General features: G+C 41.4%; 1 long non-coding RNA gene across 1 annotated transcript; it reads left to right on the top strand.

Moving 5' to 3' along the window:
* The first annotated feature begins 6,459 nt into the window (after nt 1-6,459).
* Nucleotides 6,460-9,660, top strand: LOC146572776 (uncharacterized). The gene is made up of 3 exons (XR_014892747.1): nt 6,460-6,714; nt 8,256-8,385; nt 9,534-9,660. It is a non-coding gene; the product is annotated as an uncharacterized LOC146572776 (long non-coding RNA).
* Nucleotides 9,661-13,921: the final 4,261 nt, after the last annotated feature.

The raw sequence follows: 13,921 nt of genomic DNA, 5'->3' as shown, positions 1-13,921 counted from the left end.
CCACCAACCAACCACCAATTAGTAGATGACCCATTCTAGCCAAACCCAACTACCCCCAGCTACAGCCACCCCTGAGTCCTGGGTTCAAATCCACAGGCGGCTGAGGCTTTTCTGTGTAATTCCACCCACAGTCTAATGACATACACAGGGTTAGGTTTATTAGCAATACTAAACCAGCCATAGGTCTCTCTCTGTGTTAGCGCTGAATCACCTGTCCCAGGTGTACCCTTTACTTGCCCTATTTTAGCCTCCCTGTGACCCTGAATTAGATAGCTGAAGAAAATGGACAAATGGTTTCTGTTAATCTTGACAACAGTGACCAGAAAAATCAATCTCCTCCTTCACTACATCCATGAAGCGTCTCTGTGGTCTTCCTCTTTTCCTCTTCCCTGACAGCACCCTTTATTTTGCTTTGACTTTTTTGGATTTTTAGAGAACAAAGTAAACATACAAAGTGCTAAAGAATAAGAATGTACAAATTTGAAAAATGCAAAAAAAACTTCACTGGAACTTAAAGCAATTTCAAATTCAGTGGAAACAATTGAAAACAAGTACACATGGTTTAAAGAAGCAAAACAATACAAATAAATCACACTTATCTCACAGAGTTCTTTGTGCAGGGAATTACACAGTCGTGCTGCTGAGAGTGCACGGGCTTGATCATCTTTAGTGTCCTGACAAGTCTTTGGCATTACTTATAAAGGTCATGTTGGAAGATCTCAGGCAATATTATATGGAGTCAGCAGTTTATGGATGCAGAGCGCATCCACAAACCGACTATGCAGCGATTTAAAAACCAGCAATAATATTTTTTAAACTATTTTAAGACAGTGAAGGTCTACAAGGAAAGTCTTTTGATGCCAGTGTATGTTATGATGGGCGATGCTGGAATAATCAAGTAGTACAGGCTGAAATAAATGAATCTACTATCCCTCCTCTTTACATGTCCAAATCATCTCAACCCATCATGGGACAAATTCAATAAAAACAGCTGCAGTGGTGTGCTGACTTTGCCCCTAAAAGAATTTCTAAAAACTCCTTTTTTCCCCCTGGAAATTATACTAATATCACCATTTTTGCCATTGTGTAATTGTGCCATAGATTTGAATATGAGTGCCATGTCTCTCTATTATAATGTCTCTGACTGAAATGAACCAGATCCACAGTGGTTATCCAACCACAGGGCACTGCTAGAGGTGTCTAGAGTCAGAACTAGACGGACAGAATATAAGGCTGGTGATTTTAACATTGCAGCTGATTGGTGTTAGACATTTTAAATGAAACACCGGCGTGACTGATTACAAGAATTCTAGCCGGGACAGTGTGACTGTGACCCAGCACGCCACTAGATGGAATTCAATTTCCATTTTTCCTGCTGCTGTATGTCATGACATGCGATGATCTGTGGGAAAGATCTGTCTGTGCTCAGGTTCTGGAGTCATGATCCAGTTTCACACATCTGCACAATACATACTACAAGTACTCAGTGTATTGTACAGCACACCGTTTTGCTATTTCGACACAAAAAGACTTTATATTAGAAATTAGGGCTTGACTCAAACTGTGATCTTAGATTCTCACTACACTTCACAAAAAGGGTTTCTCTTATGTGAAGTGTTCCTGGAGATACCACAACAACCACAATTAGTCTGCATCTGTGATTTCTTCACTCATTTCCTTTTTAGGAAAATAATAAATAAATATAAAATAATAAAATTCTCATCAACATCATATTCTGAAAAGCCGACTCTTACTAATTTTGTCAATTTCACAGTGTAAACACTACAGGGTTTGTTGTAAAGCATGCAGGCAGTAATGGGAAAGTACTGCCCCTTAGTGGTCTTAATTGAACTTCTTGTTTAAGATGTACCAATCAACACATGAAATGTATTTACATATGCACTTGCATTTAATTATCTAACGCGCACTTGGAAGTACATTTGTCTAAATCTGTCTTTATCAATATACTATTAAAATCTGCAGCATTTCGGGATTGCAGCTTTATTCCTTGTGAATCTGCAGAAACGTGGCTCAAAACGTTGAAGCAGATAACTGTGGACACAGGGTGGCACTGTTTACCATGGTTACTGGGAAAGGGAAGCGCAAGAGAGGAGCTTTCAGGACTCACCAGCTTTAATGTTTATGAAATCAAACCCCACATTATGAATGTAAAAATATGCTAAAAGAGAAAATTTTATTTATTTATTTATTGTGGCTTGAGACCTCTGCTGGCCCGGGAGCAGGCATTATTCGTCAACTAATAAATGCAATGCAATATGGCACAATTACTTTGCAATAAAGACAAAGGCAATTTCTCTCCCTCTCTTTTCTCTCTCAATTGCCCCAATCTCTTCCCGCCCCTCTTTGTGTTCCTTTGAGTTTGTGTTTGTCAGTCTTGTTAATAGCAACACAAATACACACATGCACACACGCACGCACGCACTCACACACACACGCAAACAGAGAACTCTCTGCACTCTCTCGACAACATTATCTTTTCCGGAAATTGCTTCTCAAGCACAGCCAGAGCCCCATTAGAAAAGAAGAGCGCTACGCTGTAACCTTTTTAAAAAGCCATTAGTGATGCACCTGCTTCTCTCTCTGTTCCTATTTGTCTCTCTTGTTAACACTGACACACGCATACACACACTAACAGACACACACACATTTTCTACATCCTGATTGCCAGCATCCCCATTCCCAATCGTACGAACTGGCTACTGAGCAAAAGCACACATCCACTCCAATTAGAGTATGAATCACTTACATCTTGAAGTTCTGCCTCAGAGTGCAAAACCACTCAATTTAATAATTTACGTGTGCTATTCTAATGACTTGTGACCGTTAAATTAGTGTTTTGGACATGAGTAATTCTCTCTCAAAGCTAGACACTGAGAAAACAGGATGGATATTTTGTAACATGTCAAGCCACTAGAGCTGATATAGGCCATCTGAGATGAATGATGAACTTGATTTGGGTGATTAGAATGTGTTAATATCACTTTAAGTGCAGTCAGAGATAGATCAGCGGTTATGACAGAACATAATGCGCAAGACGTAAACACGCGAACACGAGAAGCACACATATCTGTTAAGATACCTGTGTGAAAGAGAAAGGATTCCACTGATTTTAAACATCAAAATGTTATTAAATGTCTTGGGGAGGAGTACTACAAGTGTAAAAAACTAAAAAAAAAGTAGTATAAAGCCTTTTGTGGTTCCAGAGGGAGCCGTGTGAAGTTTTATAAATTGCCTCAAAGCACTTGGATCTGAAGACAACAAGCTTGAAAATGGAACAAATCTGAGGTGGAGTTAGAAAGAATGAGCTAGCCAGGCTGGGAGAGCAGACTGATGTTACATTAACATCAAAATACATGTGTGAAATCTAATACTGGCTAGTACAGCAGCTCTTCTACATATAGCCTACTACTTTCAGCACATACACACACAAAAGGACAAAAGAAAATTAGCATTTTTATAAATGTAGTGATGCAATTTATCAGAATGCCATGACCATCCACTCAGTTATATAGCAGAGCAATCAACTATAAAAAAAAATGAAAATGAGGAAGGGTTGTAAAAGTAGAATTTGGTGCAGAGCTATTGCGTTGTATTGTGCTGAGGCTTCAGCTAAATATCTGGACCTGATGCATGGATTTTGATCTGGATTTTTTTTTTACCTGTTCATCGTGAGTGAGACAGTTTTAAAGAAGTGCAAATGTAATTACACCATTAAACCTTCTGAGGAAAAAAATGAAAAATGTAAAACATATCTGGCTCTCACCCGAGACCAAACTGCTCATAGGCATTCAATTTATGTATTAAAGGGTCATGTATGACTGACTGCGCTTCTATGTGTGCGTTTCCTTGAGTACGTTCATGCTTGTCTGTGTGCGCCTTTGTGTGTGTGCGTGTCTGTGATTTCCTGTGATAAGCTGAACTTTACTCCCTGACTAAGTGTTTGGTAGTAATGGCCTTGATCCCTGAGTCACACGCTGTCTGGGACTGAACCGCTATGCATGTGTGTTTGAGAGAGAGACAGAGAAAAAGAAGCAGAGACTGAGGATGAGAGAGAGAAAGAGAAAGAGAAGTATCAAGGGGGGGGGGGTAGTCAAATGAGTGTGGTTTATCGCATCCCAAAACAAACCAGAGGCCTCTGAGTAATAAAAAGGCACTATCTGTCATAGTAAATTCCAAATAGTGGTTGTTGCCTTGCTGCAGTCTCCTGATTATCCTCAGTGGTCTGCCTCTGACAATTATGAAGCCATTAACACTGCGAGTGTGAGTGCACATATATACACGTTTGTGTGTGTGTGTGTATATATATGTGTGTGTGTGTCCAAAAGAGAAAGGAGAGAGATACAGAGACGCTATGGCTGCTGATTTGAAGAAATATGCTTTCATTTATTTTATGGCCCTGGAGGCTCCAGTGCCTTACAGCATCAGCCTTCTGGGCTCTCAAACATTAAATTTACATGTTTGCTGCCTTTCTGCTATTGTTACTGATGCCTCTGACCAAATCAGAGACAGTAAGGCACAAAGAAAGAAATGGATTAAAAAACAAATCATACACAAAAGTTACTAGAAAAGGGTGTATACAGACTATCTCGTGTGTCGGCCATTACTGAGCACTTGGCAATCATACACATGCACACACTCTAATGGTTTTGAGCGGTCAGCCCTTTTACACACCACCAAATGAGGAGATGAGCAAAAATGTCTTTACCACCAATCCTATCCAGCATGTCTAATAAGGAAGACCATCCGCTGAATATATAAGAAAAAGATTGTTAAAAGGAACACAGACACTCCACCGGGGGAATATACAGTAGAAATCTTTTTGAGACTCTGCAGCAAACGCCCTTAATCAAGTGCAACTATAAATACACACACGATAATTGGAAGAATATGTAGTCTGTGGTATACATTGTCATTAAAACACTCTGAGAATCCAGATTCATTCTCTGTAGTGAGAAATCTGTAAATCTACACTAAGTGGTCGAAATCTTTTATCCGTTTGGGTTGCAGTGAGGATTCTACTGAAAACCGCTGAAAAGTGGGCTCAGCGACACATCCGAAAATCGCTGTCAGTGAACACAGTTGGTCTCTGCATCCATGAATGAAAGTTAAATCTCTGTCACGCAAAGATAAAACAAATATGAACAAGAGCCAGAAATGCCACTCCCAAGCTCACTTTAGATGGGCAGAAAAGTTGTACTATCAGGTAACCAATCAAAAGCTAAAATTCTTTTTGAGAAACGGTGGATGCCACACCCTGCAGCCCAAAGACCAAGGGGACCACCTAGCACGGCATGGATGACTCAAACTTCTGTGAAGGCAGCGCCAATGCTGCACAGGATACGTGTGTTTTGGACTAACGTATGCTGCAATCACGACAAAATCTTTTCCAGTGTAGGCCTTTCTTATTTAAGCAAGGTAAAGCCAAGAAACCTTGTGCACACAGTACGAGCGTCCAGGTGCAAAACTGGGCTGGCTGCATATCATATCTGTCACCTATATAAAACATCTGGCCCATTGTGCAATAAAAATACAGCATTCTAAAAGCCTTGAACTGTTGAGCAAGACTGAGGAAAGATATCACTTCCACAACTACAGATATCCTCAGTTCTCCCCCAAAAGGAGTGTTATTTGATGAAGAATAATGAAACACAGAGTGAACATAAAATGTGTTGCTGGCTGTAAATTTTAAAATGGTCCCATTAAATCAACATCAACAACAATGACAAACAACAGAACCCTCTTTTAAGTGGGCAAATAAGTACTACATTCGGTTTCCCCTCCAAAGAGACGCAGCTAAATGAGATTTTAAAACAAACTGAGCCAACGGTAAGTATATGTAATGCCAAATGTAACGCACTGCAACAGCCCAGACCTTTAAGTCAATAACAGCACAAACTAAAATCTAAAATGACCATGGGGTTGAAGCAATATCGTGAAAGATTAAAACCTGGCTGTTGCTCCAGATTGCATTGTGTTTTCCAGGTTTGTTCACTCACATTATTTAGAATATTAGTCAGACTGCTGCGGGCTCAAAGCATCACGAATCCACGAACAATGAACTACAAAACGTGACACCTGTGATAAATACAGATTTCGTGTGAAAGCCGCCCACATATAATATTTTTTGCATAGGAAAATTAAAAACAACAACAACAACAACAAAAAGGCACCGTGTGCTACAGCCAGCGGGCGAATTAATCAACCAGTGTTGCATTCGATGTGTAAAGCCAATATTTCTATTTTCTTTCTCTAGGGCCTGCCAGTGGTCCATTATGGCCCTGGACTTGGGGACCGCTGCACTATGGGCGGGGGGCATTGGTCCTTGTCGGCGTGGTTTTATGGAGGCATGGACAAGAAAGAAAGAAAGAAAGAAAGAGAAGAGGAGGAGGGGATAAGAATCAGAGGTGGGGGAAAAGAGAGGTGAGAGGTTGCAGATGAGTTGCATGGCATGGGATAGTGATGCTGCTGCATAGGCTCCATCGCTCCATCCCTCCCTCGGAGAGAATGGAAAAAACAAGGAGTGGTTATGTGATTCCCCACATGCAGGGTGAGGAGCGCACAGTGGAGAAAAGGAATAGCGGGGAGGGGGGCGTTTCCCTGCACAGCACAGTCTATTATCACCACACTTGAGCATGGATACGTTGTACAGCATATGGAGCGGCTTTTTCAGCTGACATAAAGGTGGACGTGGCGGTAAGTTAAATGTCTTTGTTTTTTTCGCTTTCATTAACCACGAAAAGCGATTTGGGCATAGTTCGCAGCACGGCGTTGTTGCTCAGGGTCCCGTCACTTTACACTGTCCTGTTTATTAAAGATATTTTGTTGATAATCCCTGAAGTGAAGAAAACAAGACTTGTAGATTTCTGCTTCATTAGCCGCTTTGCAGCACAGCATGGCATGAGATTACGCCCTATCAATTTGTCGCTGGCACGCTTTAGGATTTGATAACTAAACAGGTTGGTCCCAGCAGCCTCACTCCCAAATGCCTATCAGATTACTTGATGCGAATTGTACCTGCATGCAGCTTAGGCTAATATTTAACCACAACAGCATGCCAACGTGTCTTCCTCCTTTGTATCCGGTTGGGGGGGGAAGAAGAACGAAAAAAAGAAAAAAGAAAAGATGCTTAAAAATCTCTTTCACGCTCCCTGCAAAGGGTTAAGGATTCAATCCACGCCTGCCACTCTGAACTGGGTTCTCCTTGTCAGTAGAAGCGGATGTATTTACAAACAAAGAAAGCTTAATATCCAAGCCTGTCACGTAGGGGACAGGTGCTGGCTATCTGCAATTTTTACAGTGGTGTGTGTGGTTGTCTGGTTATCTGGGCTAGTAGGCCAACTGGAGCCTATGCATTAAGATTAAAGAAACCAAAGTGTCTCTTTTAAGTTTGTCACTAAAAGTTTGGCCCAAGGCTGATGGGTTGGATTCTTATTCTGCACTATAGGCTGAATTTTTTGCAATTGCCATCGCTGGGTCATTTAGTTTTTGTCTGTGTGGTGACTATAAGACCCCACAGTGTAGCAAAAAAGAAAAAAAAATGACTGGAAAGATTTGCTGTTGCAGACATAAGCATAAACATCCTCATAACAGTGCCTTTAGTTCCAAGCAATTAAGCAGTAATGTGCAAGCAGCAGCTCAGCATCCGCTTAGTCTGTCTCCATCTCAAGACTGTCTTGTCTTTGCCCCTGGCACAGCCACTTGTGATTCTGCATCCTATCTGAAATACCAGGTACATTAAATGATTGATAAGTCTATTGCATCAGACATAAATATGAAACACAGACCGATTTTCTTTCATTAGGCCCTCCAGCTGGAGCCAGTTCAATTTCAATCAAGTCAATTCAGGAAATGGATTTTCTTATAAATGCGAGCCAGATGTCGTTTGCTGCGAAATGAAGTTCTTACCAAGTCTATGCAGAAATTATTAGAATTATAAAATGTGCATGCAGGGCAAGTTCATATGATTGTGAACGTAAAAAGGAGGCGAGAAAAAAAGGCCTGCCTGTCTGTACACTCAAAACTGCTGCCACAGGCACACCCATATGTGAGTGTCTTGCTATCATAGCTTAACCCCCGCATACACGGCTAAAACCACACTGAAGCATGTCTTCAAATTACATGAAGACATTCCAGTGACACCGAGCAGACACAGACCGGTCCTGAGTAGTGAAGAGGGCAGCAGCAGAGTGTATTTTTACACCAGATCTCTGACACCTACGTACATCTCTTCACAGCTCTTGGTGAGAACAGAAGACACGTCCACTTGAGTTGTCATCATCAGCAGCCCAGACATGGACAGTTGGGATGGAGGAAGAGGCAAGATGCGAAGGGGAGAGATGAGGCGAGAAGACTAGAGAAGTATAGGTAATGAGGGAGGCGTCAAGATCTTGTCGATGTGATGGCCCTAGCTAGTTTTGGCACTTCTCGCAGAATGACAGCAGGATAGGAAGTAGACTATCACCAGAGTCTGAGAGGTGAGGGGTTTTGTCAGTGGCAAATGGGAACTTTTGAGGGGTGTCAGGTTCCCTGAAGTGCACCTCTGATAGGTGATTGGTTCGTGTGTGTGTGTGAAAATGGATAAACAAGCTGATCCGAGGATAACAAAGGGATAAAAGGGTAAATGCGTGGCAAAGAGAGGGAAAGGCAGCAGAGGGATCACAATGATTAGAGAGGAAAGGTTAAGTGGAAAAGTGAGAGATGAGAGGAGAAAAAGAAAAGAAAAGAGAGTGCATCAAGTCAGGTTTGTAAACTAGTTTGTTTCCGGGGGGAACTGTCTGTGGTGCTGATGTAACCCCGACAACTCCCACCCCCTCTTTTCCCAATAAAATCTCCTTCTCCCTCATTCTCTCCTCCTCAGCTATTGACTGACAGCTACTGTGGCTCTAATTGGCAAGTGTGGATAGGGGAGAGTAGAGCTTATTCTCCATGGGACGGACCAAGCAAGAGAGAAAGAGAGTGTGTGTTGAGGTGGGGAGGAGATGGGGGACGTATCCAGGGAAGTGGTCCAACAATAGTTGAGGGGAGAGGAGACAAAGCAAAGGAAGAAGGGAATAGATGGTCAAACGGAGTCGTAAACAGTATGAAGGAAGACAGCGGGTGAGGAGGGGAGGATGGAGGTGAGGACTAAACATCTGTTTGGTAATCACTCTCTCCCCTCAGTGCAGTGTAACACATACTGACACCTATTTGATAATTGGTGAGCCTGCCCTCTCCCTCAGCGCTTGGCTAAATGGTTGCTTGATACTGGGGAGAGCACAGGGACTAGCTGTTGGCAGTGTAATCTGTTTACTTGGTGCAGCTCAGGTACAGACGCATAGCAGGCTGCCTGCGTGTCTGTGTGTGGATGTATGCGTTGCTGTTGCTTACAGTCGGGCTATCAGTCTAACAGTGTGCTCGAGATGTGACTGCGTGTGTTAAATGCGTATTATAACCTCAGAGCAATGCCGCTCCCTTGTCATTCAAGGATAAAAAATGAAAAAGAAAAATGATCTCTTTTGTCTCTTTTATCCCAGGTGCTGTCCTTAAAGATGTGCCTCCACACAGACCTACTTCAACACTGCAATCTTATTCAGAGTGCAGAAGCTGAAGGGAAGCACACAGAAAAGGAAAGTGAGCTCCACAGTCGAGAGGAGAAAGAAAGTAATAGAGGGGAGGAGGTGGGCATTTCTGCTCCTGTCTCGACCACGGGTATTCTTGGGTTGATAATACAGATGTGGATGTTATTGCTTGAGAATACGCGTAGTCGAGCGGAAGCTTTATCATCAGCACTGGACCATAAACAGAACATTGCTCAGAGCCCAGGCAGACACATTTAAATGTATAGTCAAACTGAGGCATTTGGTGATTTTTAATTAAGCGCCCAGAGGTGACTTTTTATGGCAAAGGCTTATTTTGTTTAATCAGAAAGGGTTTTTATTTTTAAATAGAATCCAATCGAGGCCAGCAGGAGCCCAAATCCAATCCAGCCAATGAAAGGGTTTTATCATCGCAGTTTTATCAACCATGTCAACCCTTTACACCTGTGGAGGAAATGAGTTTGTGTCATTGGCTAGATTCAGCCTCCCCTGCAGAGGTGCTGGTGGGAAAGACTTGTACCATGCCACTAAGCTAAACCCCCAGGCATTAGTTCAGGGAGCTTAACACAAAAGTCTTCAGACTTAGACGTTAATTCCAAATTCTTGATTGCATATCCTTGTCATTCAGTCGTGCACACAAGTGATCCTATAATCTTATCAGTTGATGGGTGTCTTTCACAGACCTTCACACTCTGCACTGAACATTTTCCTGAAGCTGAGCAGAAATTTCAAGTTAAAAGAAAAAAACTAGCCGTGTGTTCCTGGACTTCACATCCCCCAGGCAAGGGGATAATATATTATATTATAACTGTGCATAAGCATCGTACCGCTGCACTTGCAACCACTGTTGCATTCCTATTTTCGAATCTTGCTAAAAATGTGTGTTTGATGCCCGTAGCAGCAACAGTAGACAGTACCACATGAGGACATGTCAAGGCTTGCACCCATGGCTGACATTTCAGCGTTCAGCTCAGCTGACTGGCTGTCACGATGGAGATCCAGACCCACATTCGCACATACGCTCAAGTGCCTGAATGTTCACATAATCTAGATGCTGGTAGGAAAATCGGGGATTGAGGGATCTCACAAAAATAGGCATATAGATAGATCTCACATATATGACTCACGGTGCAGCTAGTAGGTTCACTGGGTCCGCGTGCCAGTGAGGAAATAAGGGATTGACTGATTTTATGGTTAACTATTTTTAGTCAGAATGATGGATGTTTATGTTCTTTATTGATCAAGCTGAGGTGTGGGTTTGAAAAATTCCCGGACGTTTGGGCGTGCTGATTAATCAGGTAGCAGCTGTGTTCGAATAAAACATTTTACATTTTGGGCGCATTTTGCTAAGTATTATAAATTAGAAAATCAGCATTTCATTGCGAATTCAGCAATACATTAGCATCTGGTTATGTCCGTGATAAATTACACCCTTATCATTCACACGATTTCTTACTACTGTGTAAGCAAATCTCTTAAGAGTGTGTAATTATAATTTATACAAATTTCACTCCGTGGTTGCATAAACTTGTTGATTGGGCAAAGCCATTTCTGCGGTTTGGCGTGTATTTGTGTGTGCGCTTCTAAGCAACAAAATGACTATTGTGAGCACAGCTCCAGGTGCCTAGCAACCAAATCGCTGTTTCCTTGGCAACAGTTGCCTTGCACTCACTGTGTGGGTGATTGGCAGCCTTGACAACGGAGACGGAGTGACACTTGACCTCGCGTGCTGAATGGGAGAGGAGAAAGAAGAAGCGAGAAATAGAAGAGAGGGGGAGGCAGTGGGAGGGGACGTGCAGAGACAGAGAAGAGACTAAGTGATAATCATTCTCCATTGTAATCATCCTCCAGCATGTTTCATAAGGCGTCGTCAATACCTCTCCAGCTGGGGTCCATCATCAAACACAATACACAGTACAGTGCTCGCATGCATGGACACACTCTTCCTGGGTGGAGAGCCCAGGCAGGCACTCCACATCTCATCTATTATCACTCAGCCCTGCCTGGTGCACAACCTTGCTACGCTGTGTCTTCTTTCATTTGTGATCTGCTACATCCTCCACTCCGTGGGGATGAATGGATACTGGACTCCTAAAATGCGTCACGGTCACAAATGCCACAAGACAGTAGATAAGGAGCTGCACACAGAGACGTTTAATTCCAAATAGGTGCCATCGTTGTCTTTGGAACATTTAAATTACTGTAATTGATTAAATCAGCGTTTTGGTTTTCTCCATCTACCCTTTTGTTAGCTGAGGGAGGGTTTCATTGTGCTGTGCGGAATTTCCTATATATCAGAAATCGTATTTTTGACTCTGTGTTTAAAGATATCAAAGGATCAAAACTGCACAAACGCCAAAAAAAACAAACTGTTTTGCTTTTAGCGCGAAGCATACTGTACAATACAAACCCAGTTTGATGAAGGCTCTGTAAAGTTGTGTAAAGGGCCAATTAAAAATGAAATGCAATTATTTGACGATCATAATGGTTCCAACACTTTTCAAAAAAGCTGCAACAAGGTGCTGTTTGCTGCTGTTGCATTTTTTTAAACACCTCTCTGTAAACATTTGGGACCGAGGAGACCATTTTTGAAAGCAGGGTGTTTTACATTACTTGCCTACATTAAGATTTTAGCAGTTACAGGCTTCTTTTTATTTTTCTTTGTTTCATAGTGTGCCAAATGTTTATAGTAGGTGACAGCTCTGGACTGCCGGCAGTTTTAGCACCAGGACTCTGTTATCACACAGCATTGCAGTTATAATACATATTGAATGTGGTCTGGCATTGTCTTGCTGAAATAAAACAAGGCTTTCCCTGAAAAGATGTTGTCTGGATTGAAGCATATGTTGCTCACTATTAATGGCACCTTAACAGATGTCATTCGCAGAAACGCCTTCCCTTTGGATTGCATGCTAATCACAAATCAGATCACATCCCTCTCCTCTTATCCAAGATGATTTTTTAAATGTTTTTTTCTCCTTTTTTTTCACATGGTAGTTTTAACCCCGATTTGTGGGTGGAGTGATTAACTATATTTTCTAATAATGGTTTCCTAAAATTAGCGGTGCCCATTGTGTATACACTTTTCTGTGGATGCTCTTAATGATATCATGTACCATAAATTATAAAAATCCTAAAATGATTTCTCCTGTGCAGTCTGCGACAGTGGTGAACTCCCTATGTTTGCTTCTGAGATGCTAATTGTAACCATTCATGTTACTAATTAACCTCATGAGCACTGGCGCGTTATTAATATTTATGCAGTGATTCTATGTAAAGCCTACGGTGTAGCATATGCAAGTTGCCGACGCCCTTTCCAGCATTTACATCTTTATACAAGTGTTTGCCGTTATGCCGTATGTACGGTGTGGATTAAACACGCGAGTATACGACCACTGTGAAACTGTGCAAAACACAAAACATGTTGCTGCTGTCCAATTCAAAAAAAATAAAATTTTTAATTTTCATCATTCTGTTGTCTTTGTACCATTTTTAATTAATACTGCCTTTCAAATTATTTCAAAGATAATAATTTGAAATTATAAGATGGCCTTGTAAATAAGTTTAATGTTTTTTAACAATGTGGGGAAACATCTTTCAATCATTCAACCTTTCAAGGAAGCAAATCTCTTCTAATTGTGCTTGTACACACACACACACACAGTCATGTCGGTTATCATTTTACATTTCTGTTATTCTGTTGGAATATTTTAATATCACATAAAATATATAAGGTGGCAAGCCTAATTACTTTAACAATTCTTAGTAAAAAACTAATTAAGTCATCTGTCTCTTTGTAGAGCCACCGATTGCCGTAAAAATGTTACAAAAAAATAATCACATTAATAAGCCAGACTTTAACAGGGTTGTGTGTTTTTTCTCATTAAGATCTGGACAATGTGGTGTATTTGGAGGCAAGCCCACACACACACACACATTCTTGCTTCCATAAATACTTATTAGCACCCCAAGTGTTTATGAACATGTGGGTGAAAATCCAAGAATTTGTTTTTGTAATATTTACTAAGCTACAGTAGCATGCTGTTTCTATAATTTACAGAGTATTTCTGCAAAACGAAACTGCTTCTTCCCATTAAACGGCAGACGTGAGATCAACAGGACAGGTAAGTCAGAAAACATAACATACTGCTTGGATTTGGAATTTTCATCAGATTTGTGGAGCGTAATAAAAAATGTAATAATGATGGGGTTACCCTTAAGTCTCTACCACAGGATCAAAATCAAACATATCCATTAAGTAAACATTAAACAAAACAGCTCTGATTCATGATACCCAAAACAGATGGCTGAGTAGGAGAGTGTCA

The sequence above is a fragment of the Mchenga conophoros genome, linkage group LG6, assembly GCF_057382185.1.
Source record: "Mchenga conophoros isolate Kocher_MC1m ecotype Shallow Benthic linkage group LG6, M_conophoros_male_GT1.1, whole genome shotgun sequence".
Taxonomy (NCBI): Eukaryota; Metazoa; Chordata; class Actinopteri; order Cichliformes; family Cichlidae; genus Mchenga; species Mchenga conophoros.
The sequence above is the reverse complement of the archived record's forward strand: the minus strand, read 5'-3'. Positions and strand labels throughout refer to the sequence as shown.